This window comes from Spermophilus citellus (assembly GCF_964194105.1).
Source record: "Spermophilus citellus genome assembly, chromosome: 11".
NCBI lineage: Eukaryota > Metazoa > Chordata > Mammalia > Rodentia > Sciuridae > Spermophilus > Spermophilus citellus.
The window spans coordinates 92,256,700-92,271,557 of record NC_138192.1 but is presented as its reverse complement, the minus strand read 5'-3'; the positions used below and the strand labels follow the sequence as shown (position 1 = coordinate 92,271,557).

Sequence of the window (14,858 nt, the reverse complement as noted above, 5' to 3'; positions counted from 1 at the left end):
ATTCTGTTTATTATGCTATTAGAGTTCTGATAAATTGAGAGCTGAAATGTGCTATCAATTCTAATGACATAATTACTTTCAGAAAAATGTTTTATTATGTAGCCTACTAAATAAAATATATACTTCAACATACATGCTATACTGGTACTTTTTAAAATAAAAGTATTCAGTGCTAATGAGGTTGAGGATTGACAGGTACCTTCATTCACTAAGAATAGAAGTATAAACTTTCTAGGAAGCAAAGATTCAAGGTAACCATATTTACCTTAAGAACCTTAAGGTTACAGACCTGTTTAATAATCAAAACTGAAACAAGTAAGCAATTAATAATAGGGGAAGTTAAATGAATCTTGGTAGATCCATATTAGAGAAAAATTAAAATCATATCTATATGAGGGGAAAATATAACTTAATTACACAGGAAAATGTATCACACTAAGTGAAAAAAGCAGAACACAATCCTCCATGTAAAGTGAGAGTTTATATCTGTAAATTTATGCACTGCAAATGAAATATGTTTTAAAAAAAAACTTGAAGAAATAATATAAAAATGTTACTAGGTGTTAACTCTGTATATTAAAACTAGAATTTATGTTAATATTTTTTATACTGGGTTGGATTTTTCTTCAGTGAGCACTTCTCTCTTTTAAAATGCATATTTAAAAAGTCATTGTTAAATATGAGACATCTTAGTGACATCTGGGACATCATTTATCCTGGAGTTCCTGGCTAAAGTGTGATTACTCACCAATGCCTTGTGGTTCTTAGTAGAAATGACTGAAAGGGACAGTTACAAAGGCTCTGAACTTTGCAAAGATCTTACACCTGCGATAGGGAGACTCATTATATGGATAATAAAATGTGTGTCATTTTTATCCTTTTGAAAATATCACAAAGTCTTTTATTTAAGCTTTCTTAAAAGGTGAATTGGGTTATAAAGGTTCCTTTATTATAAAGGAACACAATTTTTCATGAAATACAATTCCACAGACATTATTTTAAACAGAATTAAAGGCCCTCATAATAGCTAAAGAAGTGTGACTCTCCGGATCAAGTCCTGCTTATCAAAGCAGTGCATTTCTTAAAAGTTCCAAGTAGTGTGCATGCCACTTTGTATGGTCTGGCTTTATTTGTTTAGTATGGGGGCTTCCTGCTTTGCTCTATATGAATGGAACCTCATTTTTCTTGGGCCCTATTACAGTCTATCTGAACCTCTGTCCCTAAAAGTGTCCAGAACAGTTATGAGAAAAGAATGGGCAACACAAGTCACAAGGACCCACTCCTCCAAGGTAATTCTTCCCTCTTTACCCACCATGACAGAGGGGCTCAGGGTGCATTTAGTGCATAGGTTTACTGAAGCTGATGCTGCTAGCCATGTGGAAAGTAGAGGGCACCTGACTTCGCTCTAGTAACCCTACACAGGCAGCCAACTACTAGTCCAGACTCGTTACTCACTTTCCCTTGGCATGGTTAACCCACAAATCAGGCTTGTTCAGACAGCACCAGTTCCTCTTTCTAATTCTCCTTTTTATCTTCCACAAAGCCACACCAGAGCTTCCCCTGCCCACAGCTGACTCATGGTGCTCCCATCTCTCTGTCTGTTTCCCCAGTCTCACTCTTGGTCTCAGATCAAAACACTATTAAACAGTTTGTCAGCGTCATTCAAAGTTGGAATTTCCTATTTTCTATTTGCAGAATGTTTCCTGAATTAGTCTCCCATTCTCAAGTGTCAAGGATTCCTTGTTTTGGATTCCTCGAACAAGTGTCAAGAAAGGTGTCCCTGACCTCCTTAACTCAATCCTTTTCACCTCTTTAAATATGGCTTTTCTACTAGTGTGAATTTCTTCCATCTTTGGAATTCTCTCTCATTCCACCCTGGCCCCCACATCTAAAATGCAGCAGGACCACAAGGTCATGAGGTAACACAGAGCTCTCATTTACATTTCCAAATGTTAACCTGCTTTCCACACAATTGTCAGCATATCCATGGCTCAGTTACACTTACCTACTGGACCAAGGCAGATGGCTGCTCCTTTGAATGTACAAAACAACTGGCTGTCAGGCTTAGTTTCTGTTGGTGCTGAAGTAGAGGGTGTACATGTGCTCTTTAGAGACACAAACTAGCAATCAGAGTCGCAATATCTATAGCAGACACATATTAATACATATCACCTAAACTCTGGATTTAGTTTTTCCACATTTTTTTTAAAGAAAGTTTTGTTTTGGCCTCTGTACCAACAAATCAAACATCATGTGTCTTAGCAAATGACTAAGTTGCCCAGCCAATGAACTTGAGACAGTGCCACTTCACAAAACAATTGATATTTTCCAAATATAAAAATCCAAACACAGCTACAAAGCAAAGGTTTCTCAATCCAACAATGGAGCTAAGTACTGGATAACTTGTCATTCAAGATTTAGGAAAATAAGTCAAGCTGATACAAATCTCTTTCACCCCAAAAATGCCAGTATAGTAAATTCCCATAGACAGCTAATGTTGGATAACTAACCATGGAGGGATTTTAAATCCAAATCGAACACTCTTGGTGAAGGCACTAAGGTGATTTCATTGTCCCACAGAGAATTCATGTCAGTTGTATATATATTTCTCCTAAGAATCCAAAATGTTGTGCCCTGGGAAATGCCTTGGTAGTTTTGCTTTGAGGAAGAAAGTTTTACACAAATTGAATCTGTGCTAGGGTTGAATTGTACACTAGACCTACAGAGTTTCCTCAATCAAGGAATATCACCTCAAATTGTCAATATCTCCTCTGCAAAATAACTTTATAATTATCTTTCTCAAGACTCCTACTATGTTTATAATGAACCAAGTTTATTCAGATTTCTTTCACATATAAAATTCAAGAAGCATGTGTTTTCTTGGTTCTGGAAAGTCTGAATATATTTGGTTCTAGATTTCTAAGTCCCAACAGGGAAATGTATGAATTTTTAAGGATTCTAAGAATTAATTTTTTTTAATTATTTTATTGTTGGTTGTTCAAAACATTACATAGTTCTTAATATACCATATTTCACAGATTGATTCAAGTGGGTTATGAACTCCCATTTTTACCCCGTATACAGATTGCTGTGTCACATCAGTTACATTTCCATTGATTTACAATTTTTATTAATTTTACATAGAACTGGGCAGAATTATGGGATTGTATTAAATAAATATGTATGCATCAGACTAAATTAACTTGATAACTTGCTGCTCCTGAAGTTGTTAGTAAAATTACATCTAAAGTCATCTGGAGTGTCAATCTCATAAGATAACACAATAGGTAAACTGATTCCTCCAACTCATGCTTCCACTAGGTTGTTCTGTAGGGAACAATAATGCTCCCATGGTTGTAGCCACCAGCAAGACCAGGAAGAAAGGAATTCTTACCCGCTAGTCTTAAACAGATGAACTGTGGTATGCACCAGAGCATTCATACAGAGGAGGAAAACTGGGGAGCTGCAGGTATGCTACACTTTAGAAAAAGTAAAAATCAGTTATAAGACTCTTCACTCTTTGCTCCCACATCTGCAGTTCCAAGACCACTGTCTTCCACTTTGATCTCCTGAGATTCATTTCACTTGCTTAAATTATAGAATTTAGGCACACTCAATTTCCTCTCACTTTGGATTTTTATAAAGTGAACTGATGCTATTCTTTGTTTCCCTTTTTAGTTTATATAATAAAAGAACATACGATTATTTTAAAATTTTAAAGCCCAAACCTAAGTTTATAAGTAAAAAAGGGAAAACACCCTTTTATTCCACCCCATCCCACTTGCTTAAGGTAGCCACTCTTGACAGTTTGGGGACAAGGAGATATATATGTACCTATAAGCAGGTTTAAGTAAATGTATACAAATCTCTTCGGCAAGTTGCTTTCTTCACTTAATATATCTTGATTTTTCCCATGCCAATGTACCAAAGTGACTAGCATTTGACTATGCATTTATTGTATTTCTCCCTTTCCCCATAATGAGAATGTTCAATCAAGAGTTAATGAAAAAGGTGGGTGCAGTGGCACACTCCTGTAATCCCAGCGGTTCAGGAGGATCTTGAGTTCAAAGCCACCCTCAGCAAAAGCAAGGCACTAAGCAACTCAGTGAGACCCTTTCTCTAAATAAAATACAAAATAGGATGGGATGTGGCTCAGTGGCTGAATGCCCCTGATCAATCCCCAGTACCCTTCCCCCAAAAAAGAATTAATGAAAAAAATAAAAAATAAATAAATAAAATTTAAAAAGAATTAATGAATATCAAAAGAAGCAAGAAAAAACCCTACTGGTCTAATACTAAATTTTTCTCTGGCAAATTATTTTTTACATTGACTGAAGTCTAAAACTAGAACAAATGGTAAAATATACATGTTCTGATATATATATATATATATATATATATATATATTTATATAGATAGATATAGATATCTCCATTATAAATACGTAGATTATCCTACATGAATGTTACCATATGTAATATATGTATGTTGAAATGAAGTTAATTTTCAAAGGCAAGAAGAAAAGGAAAGCATTTGTCTAGGTAGTAAGGTTTAATGGTCCTGAGTAGGGAGAGACACCAAGTGGAAATTTCCCACACTTTGGAGCCAGGACACACAGGGTCCAAACCTAATTGCATCTCTTCCTGATTGTGGTTAGTATAGAATTACTTAAATTTTTTGAGCTTCCTTTTAGTTAGAGAAAAACATTTTACAGATATTTAGAAATAAATGGTGTTAAGATGGTGTGTTGAATATCAATACTCAAAAATGTCTTATTGCCAGGTGTGGTGGCGCATGCCTGCAATCCCTGCAACTCAGGAGGCTGAAGCAGGAGTATCACAAGTTCAAAGCCAGCCTCAGAAACTTAGTGAGATCTTAAGCAACTTAGTGAGACCCTGCCTAAAAATGAAAAGTAAAAGGGTTGGGGATGTAGCATAGTGGTTAAGCACCTCTGAGTTCAATCCTGGGTCTGGGGGGAAAAAAGTGCCTTACTACTGTTAATAATCCAGAAATTATACATGATGAAACTGACAGTCCAATATTCACATGACCAAATACCTGCAAACCTTACTATTTTGTCTTTTTGTTTCAGTTTGCCTTCATGATTTTATACTTACCTTATTTGTACACAGAAGGTACCTTAAAAATAAGTTATTATAAACATGCTTAGTCACTATTATTTAAATTTTTATTGAAATAGTCTATTCCCCCAGAGCATCTTGTTGCACTGGGCTCATTAACGTTCCAACCTTTTTCCAAGCAATGCTGAATTTTACTTATAAGTTGTGATAAATACCATCCAATCAACTACCACGAAATAACTGAAAACACTCCCCTTGTCTGCCAGTGACCAAGTATCAAAAGTCAAGCTTCCCATTGAAAACTCTAACCTCTCCTTTTGTTTAACAAGGCAGTCAGAGATACCTACACCTTTAGTTGGCTAATGCCCAGGTCTTGGGGAAGAGATGTTCTGCTCACATCTGGGACCTACCAAATAGTCATCTCTTTTCATAACATTCTGTTAGTCAACTATATGTCCACCTACTCTTTACATCCATCTACACTAAAAAGGTTAGATTAACACAATATCATGAACTTCTAGAAAAAGCAAAGGAAAATTTAGTCACTACACTACCCAACCATCTTTTTTTTTTTTCCCACAAGTGAGAGAAAACTGGGACCCAGAACCCAAGGGCATCAAACTATTTGGATTTGAGCCTTCACTCTTAAAGATTCTTTTCTATTACTCATAAGCCAGATATCATAGGTTCCAGTTGTACTTGTGATACTTATTAAACATCTTTTGATTAAAGGAAATGTTTGTTGTTCCTAATGCATGTGGGAGTAGCAAAATGCATTGTGTGCCTGCTTGAAGGGTTATTAATCCACCTGTGTGTGTCCATGTGAGGAGGGGATAAAAAAAGGGGGAGGTGCATTTGGAATTGTTTACTACTTAAATTTACAGGTAAATTACTGGGTATGAAATAAATAAGACTCACAAGAACTAGCAACCCCCATTACCATCTCAAAAGGGCTTCAGGGACATATCACTAAATTCAAGTACAGAAGGAAGCGCGAAGGGTAGAATTTCTCCTAGGTAGCAGGCCTGAGAAAAGGCTTTTCCCCACCCCACCCCACCCACCCCCCGTATATATTCACCTGGGGAGACTGACAATATCAATTTCCCCCTTCTGCCAAAGCAGGGCCATGTCCTTGTCACTGGGGCTGTGTGGAGGTTCTCATCTCCGCCTTTCTCCCAGAGACGTTTGTGCCAAGGACGCAAGTGGGGCTGGGCCGAGAAGGGCCTGGACACCCGGGCCCATCCCTCATCCCCCTTCTCCGGCGGCAACTGGCGTCGGGCGAGGGCTCCCTGGGCAGCGCCTTTGTTTTCCCGACTCCAATTACGTTTGCGGAAGTGCTGCCGGCGCCCGGCACACGGGGGGCGCTGACGGCAGCCTCCCCCAGCACCCTACAAAGATGACAACAGACACCCGAGCCCAGGGGAGGGAGGGAGCCAGCGGCTGGCGACCAGGGTGGGCGCGGAAACGCCCACGCGCGCTCCCTCGGGCCCCTTCCCAAGCCCCCTCCCCGACAGCAGGTGTGCGCGGGAAGGGTCCCCGCCCTCCCGCGCGGCGCGTCCCCGCGGGGGAGGCCAGGGCGGGGCCTCCCCCGCCGAGCGCGCCCCCTCCCCGCGCACCCGGCACCGACTCACCTGCTGCGGCGGCGGCGGCGCTCAGCTGCGCGGGGCGCGGGGAGCCCTGTCCCCGGGGCGCGGGGCGGCAGTTCCGGGCGCCGGGGCGGCGGCTGTCGGGGCGGTGCGCACCATCTCTGGAGAGTAGCTCGTTCCTGGGGGCTGCGGCGGGCGGGGTGGGGCGGGGCGCGGCGGGGCTGAGGGATGCGGGCTGGGTGGGGCGACCGACAGCCGGGGCCCAGCGCGCCCGCCGGGGCGACCTGCCCCAGCAGCTGCTCTTCTTGGTGCTGGGTCCTCACGGTCGCTGCAGTCGTTCACTACCGGCTGGACCCGATTCAGGGCCGAGCGCCGAGGACCGTCCGCCAGGTGCAGCGCTCCGCCTCCTGCGGCGGCGGCGGATGCGTCGGCCTCCTCCTCCCGGCCTCCCGCCCGCCCTGGCGGCCCCGGGGGACCCGGGACCCGACCCGGCTGGGAAGCGCACTAAGAAGGGGAAAGCGGACGTCGAGGTTCCAGCCCGCCCGGCCATTATCACCACCACCACCACCTACCCACCCACCCACACAGGCTTCCGACCGAGACCCCTTCTCCGTATGCAAAAAATTCAGGCCACGGCGAGGAAGAAGACTTGAGATGGGGAGTAGAGGGACGTCTGATCTGAAGATAGTACTGGCCATGATTTATTGAGCGCTTATTAAGAGCCAGACACAAGGCTAACACTATAAAGGCTCTATCACAGTGTCTCAAGTCACAGTCTTGATCGACTGTCCTCAGTTGACTTGGGAGAGAAGGGAGGGAAAGAACGTGGTGAGTTTCACGAACTCACAGAGGCTAAAACACCCTCCTAGCAAGGCACTGCGGGGTATCTGGCGCTTTGCTGAAGAGATCCTGGGTATCGCACTAAGAATGTAATTTAAATTGTATTTCTGGTTAAACGTACAGCGAGGGCGGAGAGTGTAGTCGATTGCATAAAGTATTCATTCAACAAGAATTTTTGTGTGCTTGTGACTGGCTCTAGGGGATGCCATATCCTGTTCTCAGCGTTTATTCTGGCAACAGCAGAAAATAATGGAAGCTAACATTTATGAATGTTTATATATGAAGTACTATTTAAGCTTTTTCATGATCTTATGGGTATAGGTAATGATATTCCCATTTTACAACTAAGAAAACTGAGGCTGAAAGTTAATGTAATCTATCCAAAATTACTAGGTAGTAAAAGAAAAAGATGACTTCTTTTAGATCCAGTTGTTAACTTCCTAACCATGAAATCATACTCATGAGAACTTTTTAGGTCTTGGAGCTTCAGAATTTGGAGTCCCTTTTGGGGGAGAATTAAAACAATAAGAAATACTAAGTTGCTAGACCCTCTCCAGGAACCCATGAAATGTGCCTGAAGCCTACAACACAGCCTCTTGATAGATCCATTTACAATATCGACACATAAAAGCAAAATAAAGGTAGTGAGTGCTAAAGTTTTAAATGAAAATGATGAAGGAGATTATTGTTCTAAGAATGACAGATTGTTGTTTGATGTGACCTGGAGATACCTGCTTACTACTGCATTATTTTAAACTAAATGGTTCATAGAGTGCACAGTTGGTAGCTGTCACAATAGAATTCTCATTTTTCTGATCTATCAAACTAGTAAATAAACAACTTTTTAAAAGAGAACATAAGGGAAAAAAGCAAACAGACTCTCTTCTTTCAGGTCCTTTCCTTTATGAGAAAAGACAACAGAAAAAAACTTGGAGAAATATTAGATAGATCTTGATCTATAAAGTCAGCCCCATGTTGAAAAGTGAAGCCATGTCATCCCAGAGATCAAAGCTGGTGTTTGTATTTCAAATAGGACAGGGTAGGCTCAAGGGTCAGCACAGGGAAAAGGTGTTGTTCCAATTGACCTTGTTAAGGAAGGAATTTTTTTCCTGACAGCCACAATCCTTTAAATATGTCAGGGTTTTTGGCTCTGTCTAGTAGGTCATTATTCAACTCATACACATACTAAAGATCACAAAATTTTAAATTTTCTTAATTTTTAAAACTCACAAATAAATCAATAATATAAGGAGAAAACACAAATATGGATGAAGAAATAGTGATCTGCTATTCCTTCCCACCTTCCCACTGTCTCTGAGCTAACCAGTGGGTGTGGTGTGGGAAATTAGCCTGCAAGTACATAACCAGTCAGGCTAACCCAGAGGTCATTGCGCAGAGAGACTTCAGATGTTGAAATCACAAGGCTATTGAAGAATGCACAGCATGAAAGCCAAGAGAGAGAGGATGGAGTACAAATGGGTGATATATTTATGAAATGTGCATAGCTTCATACTCTTTCTCCAGTCTCAGCTACATCATTCTTTACCGCTGATAGAATAGTTACAAGGATCAGAGTAGAGGTTAAACAAAGAGGCTTGGTAGACAGAAGGTGCCTGGTGCCAGACCCAACACATACTTACTTGCTCCAGGAGACATAGGACCAAGTATGCCTGGCTCTAGTTCTAGCTCACCAATTAATCTGGTAGTTGCTATGGATTTTACCTGCATTTCTCAAGCAGAGAGGAGTGAAGCCTGCATGGGTATCACCAGTGGGTGGTCCTTTTAAGACTTCCTAGATATTGATTAACTTATGAATATTTAGTATATCAAGAATATTTGGGGACTGGGGTTGTGGCTCAGCGGTAGAATGCTTGCCTAGCATGTGCGGGGACCTGGGTTCGATCCTCAGCACCACATAAAAATAAATAAGTAAAAGGTATTGTGTCCAACTACAACTAAAAAATAAAATATTTTAAAAAAACAAGACTAATGGTAAAGCTTGGAGAATTAGCACTTAAAAAAAAAAAAGAATATTTGGCCAGGTACAGTGGTGCATGCCTGTAATCTCAGGTGCTTGGGAGGCTGAGGCAGGAGGATCACAAAGCCAGCTTCATCAACTTTGCGAGGCCCTAAGCAACTTCGTGAGACCCTGTTTCAAAAAGTAAAAGCTGGGGATGTGGCTCAATGGTTAAGCACCCCTGTGTTCAATCCTGGGTACCAAAAAAAAAAAAATTGATGCCTACTTGGTCCTTCTAACCTTTCCTCTTTCCTCTTTATGTCCAACTCATATATTCACTACTTTTTCTCATAAACTACTTTCTTCTGCTTCATTTACCTTCCTCATAATGTTTTTTCTTGTATTTCCTTTGACAGAATTGTTTATTCTTAAATAAGAAAATAAACACATTACATTGGGCAATAATAATAACAAATAACATTTATATAGGACTCACCATGAGCCAGGCAATTTGCAGTATATTTATTCAGAAAACCCTCACAGTAATCACATGATTTTACCAACTGGTGCATATAAAAGTGAAACAACTTGACCAAGGTCACACCACTAGTGAGTGATAGAATCTTCATTCGATCCCACATAGTCTGGCTTCAAATTCTGGCTCTTATTCATTCCTCCTTGCTCATTTAAATACTTCAAGACATGTCTAATCATACAGAGGGGTTGGAATTTTTTAAAATTTTTTTTAGTTGTAATGAACAAATACCTTTATTTTGTTTATTTATTTTTATGTGGTGCTGAGGATTGAACCTAGTGCTTCACACATTCGAGGCAAGTATACAATCACTGAGCCACAACCCCAGAGTGTCAACCACTCAACCACTTCTTTCTTCACCTGTCAGGAACATTGGACACTGTTCATGGTTTCTTTTTCTGTCTTTTTTTTTTTTTTCAAGTTGTCAATGGACCTTTATTTATTTAATTAATTTATTTATATAAATTATATGGTGCTGAGAATTGAACCCAGGGTCTCACCTGTGCTAGGTGAGCACTCTACCACTGAGCTACAACTCCAGCCCCTGGTGTTTCCTTTTTAAAACTTTCTTCCTTGAAACTCACTCCTCCTCTAACTTCCATGACCCATAAGCCTTGTGTTTCCCTTTTCCCTCAGGCCACTCCCCTTTGTATGATCCATGTGTTTTTTTTTTTTTTTTAATTCCTTGGATTTTGTTCTAGATCTTTTTTTCTCCTAACTGCTGCTGTTGTTATTTTGGTGAATGCTCCTTCTCATTCTGTTAGCTTCAATCACAGAATGTTTGAACATAACCTAACATCCTTCTCTCTGAGGCAGCTTCTCTCCTGAGGACCAGATCCATATGGCCATTGTCCAGTGGAATGTGTCACAGGCATCCCAACCTCACTAAGTCCCACATCAATGCTTCATTATCTTCTGTTCTCCCCCACTCTCCTCCCCTGTTCTTACTTCAAATACCATCTATCTTTCCCCCTCTCCAGTACCCCCATACACAGTATATTTATCTCCTATTGCTGCTGAAACAAGTTACCATATTATCTTAATTTTGGAGACAGAAGTCCAAAATGAGTTTTAGTGACTGCAGGGCTGCTGTGTTAGTTAGCTTTTTGTCACTGTGACAAAATACTGGAGGTAAACAACTTAAAAGGAAGAAAACTTATTTTAGCTCATGGTTTCAGACGTTTCAGTCCACGGTCAGTTGGCCCTATTGCTATGGGCCTTTGTGAAGGCACAACCTCAAGATGTTGGCTGGGAATGTGGGGGCAGAGAAGTGGAGAGGAGAGAGGAGAAGAAAGGGGCTGAGGTTAAGATATGCTCTTCCTGGGATATGATGCAAGTGACCTATTTCCTCCACCTAGGCCCACCTCCTACAATTTCCACTGCCTCCCAATAGTCGGTCCAACTATGAACCCATCAGTAGATTAATTCGTTGATGAGATTAGAGCCCTCAATCACTTTCCAAAAGCCCCGCCTCTGAGCATTACTGCACTGGGGGCCAAGGCTTTAACACATAAGCTTTGGGGGGACATTTCTGATCTAGTCTATAATAGCTTCATTTCTGTACACTATACAGGAGAATCCATCACTTAGACTTTTCCCAATTCTAGAAGCTAGGCACATTCCTTGCCTCATATGACCCCTTCCTCCACTTCCAAAGCACACCATTCTAATTTCTGCTTCAGTTTTCATGGTGCCTTTTTTGACTCTGACCCCTTTACCCTCTTATTAAGAACCTCATGATTTCACTGGGCTCACCCTAATGACCTAGGAGAATCTCTTCCTTTCCAGAGCCTTAATCACATCTGCAAAGTGCCTTTTCGCCATGGAAGGTAGCATATTCATAGGTGCCTGAGGTTGAGATTTGGACGTCACTGGGGGCTTTGACCACACCAAGTCAAACGCCAAACTCTCCCAGATCCATCTTTTGAAATCTCTGGAGCCCATCCTCCTCTCTCTATCCCTGTGCTATTCTAACCCATGAGGTTATCTCACCTCTTCCTTGTGACAACCATTTCTCTGACCTATCTGCTTCATTGTGCTCATCCATTCAATTAATTTTCCATCCGCTGCCGCAGCCCGGCTGCAGCAAAATAACTGGGGGGTGACGAGCAACTTGTGTGGATTGATACAGCAGGAATGGGAGCCGTTTATTGTAGGACAACAGAGTGTGTATACATTCCACACAGCTTATCTTAATTAACATAAACTAGATACAGCAGTCAACCAATAAGAAATCTCCACACTTAATGGCTCTCTGGAGTTACTTCACAAACCACTCCCTCTGGCATTTTGTCAACAGTATTGGTTGACAGGCGAGGCATTACTATCCACCTCCACCACTACTTTTGAGTTCTGGAGCTACTTTGGAGTTCTCATGGGGATTCCCGGGGATTCCCCGAGAGTTCCCATTGGTTGGGGAAGTGCAGGAGGAGGGATTTCCGGGAGACATATTTCCTGCTGCGGGTTCCTGGACGAGCCGCGTGGTGTTCGGGAGAATTCCCAGGGAGCGTGTGTGAAGTGTTTTCTTGCAGTTCAAAAATAAAGTTTGTTCCTGTTTCAGTGGCTCGTGATTTGTGCCCAGCCAGACTGCAGCAATCCGCAACCAAAGTAATTTTTAAAACCATCTGGCCATGTAATCTCTTTGCCATCCTTCAGAGTTGTGTAACACCATGGGGCACTCTTCACATTGTATGGTGTGTCTGGGATGTGCTACCAGCAGACCTTGCTTCCTCTTCTTAAAACACATCCAAGACCTCATTTATTGTAACAAGGAGACTCAAAATTCCAGTAGTTAAATAGAACTAGAGATTTTTTTTCTCATTTATTCCTTAAGTAGATGAATAGTCCACATAACACAGGAATTCCATCTCTGGTCCAGGGTAACTGCTTCAGGTCTCACCATCCCCAGCACAGGGCATGTTGGCTATAAATTCAATCAGTTAGGAAAGCACTAGCATTTACACACGTCATGCCCATTCACATTCCATTGGCTGGAACTTAGTCACATGACCACATCTGAGTGCAAAGGAAGAAAATATGGGCTTTAGCTGAGTGGCTATATGCCTAGCTAAGTTCTAGTCCTACAAAAGAAAGGAAGAATGAATTTTGAGAATCAACTGGAAACCTTCAACAGAGGAAAAAAGTGGAGGAATGAGATTTAGATTGGAGGATAAGGAATGCTTCTATGAGGAAGTAACACTAAACTGAAACCTAAAAGCATAAGTAAAAGATAGCCAGGTAAAGGGTTCTGGAAAGTTCTTTCTCCACAAAAGGCATATCTTGAGGCAAGAAAGAGTTAGGATCCTCTGACCGGAGCAGAATAAGGAGTGAGCTATGGGGAAATTTGATGACTTTGGGTAAATAGGCAGGAGCTAGGTGAGGCAAATACCTGTACATCTTATTAAACATACGAAATTTTAAACTTAAATTCAAAGCAAACCACTGCAGAATGTTTAGGAGAGCTGTGCTTTTAAAATATCACCAAGGCCTGGAGAGGGCTCAGATGGTAGGGGATTAGGCTAAGTTAGAAAGTAGTCAGTGGAGGAGAGAATGGCTAACAGGCTTGGATCACAGTGGTAGTAGTAGGGTGCCGCAGTCTTGGCTGGGCACAGAATCACGAGCCACCACACAGCTTTGTAGATTCAAACAGCAATTCTTTATTCCCGAACTCACACCGCCTCCACACACGTTCTGGGGCAATCCCAGTTCTGCTGCCGCCCAATTCACCTACTCCACGAGGCTTATTTCCCAAAAATGCTCTCTGAATCTCAGGAGAGTTCAACAGGAGCTTAGGCAGCAGGAACGCCCTAATTCCAGCAGCAATAATCCTCAACATCGAACTTCCCTAAAATCCAAGGTCTTAAACTTGGAACGCCTTGTCTTAAACCGGGAACGCCCTAAACCCAAGGATTGGGATACTTCCTCAAACTGCAGGATACACCCTAATCCTGGATCCACCCTCGTCCTTGGGCAGGGTCACCTAACATGCAATGTCAACAGCGAAATTAACATGGGGTACGCTGGCAAGGAAATTTCCTACTTGGTAATGGCCCTCAGCATCTCCCTCCTTCTGATTAATTAAACAACAAGCAATGTGGCTTAAGGACCGTGCCTGGTAGGTTGTCCAATTCAACATATGGTTCTTACCCGTCATGGGAAAACTGACCTTTAGGCGTCAGCCTCCTGTCTTAGGTTGAATCCACTGCAATCAGATCAACCCGTCACTGACTACCGGTCCAGCATTCAGCCAAGCTTGTGGAAAGGCCTATGCACCAGTGGGGGGGTGAGGTTTCTTGCCTCACCTCTGTTGGCCCCCAAATATCCTTGGTGCCAGTGGGGGGGTGAGGTTCTTGCCTCACCTCTGTTGGCCCCCAAATTTTAGACCATCACTAGTAGAAGGGAGGAGGATACAGAAATGCCACGACACCAAGCCAATTGACGGCTCCTTTGGAAAAATTGCGTCACTGGTGACACCATCAGCAAAGATATGCCAGCATTACCACAATTAACATGGGGTGCGCTGGCAAGGAAATTGCATCACTGGTGACACCATCAGCAAAGATATGCCAGCAGTACCACAATTCGCTGCATCAGATGATATTTCACAATGCATGCAACTGATATATAGTCCAGGCAAGTTCTGCAGGCAGTTCAAATCGGAGGAGTCTATCAATATGTCCATTTCCTCCCAAAGTAAATCGAGTCCTTGATTGAGCATAACTTGTTGAGTTATATTCATTGATGCATCAGTTTATACAGTTACTGTGATGGCTATCATAGAAGCTGTAGTTTGGTTTTATCTTAGTCTTCACCGGCACTTGGATGGAGATGGGAATTCTGGCAATGATGCTAAAGAGACA

At 42.0% G+C, this 14,858-nt stretch overlaps 1 protein-coding gene across 3 annotated transcripts in view; it reads right to left on the bottom strand.

Moving 5' to 3' along the window:
• The window catches only part of MFSD6 (major facilitator superfamily domain containing 6), a 64,101-nt gene extending 57,250 nt beyond the window's left edge, over positions 1 to 6,851 (bottom strand). The window contains exons 1-2 of one of the 3 annotated variants that reach the window (XM_081261645.1): positions 6,713 to 6,842; positions 6,160 to 6,469 (exon numbers count right to left, since the gene is read on the bottom strand). The gene's annotated coding sequence lies outside the window, so the exon portion shown is untranslated. The other 2 variants (XM_081261644.1, XM_081261643.1) reach the window with 2 other exon arrangements.
• Between the last annotated feature and the right edge of the window lie 8,007 nt (positions 6,852 to 14,858).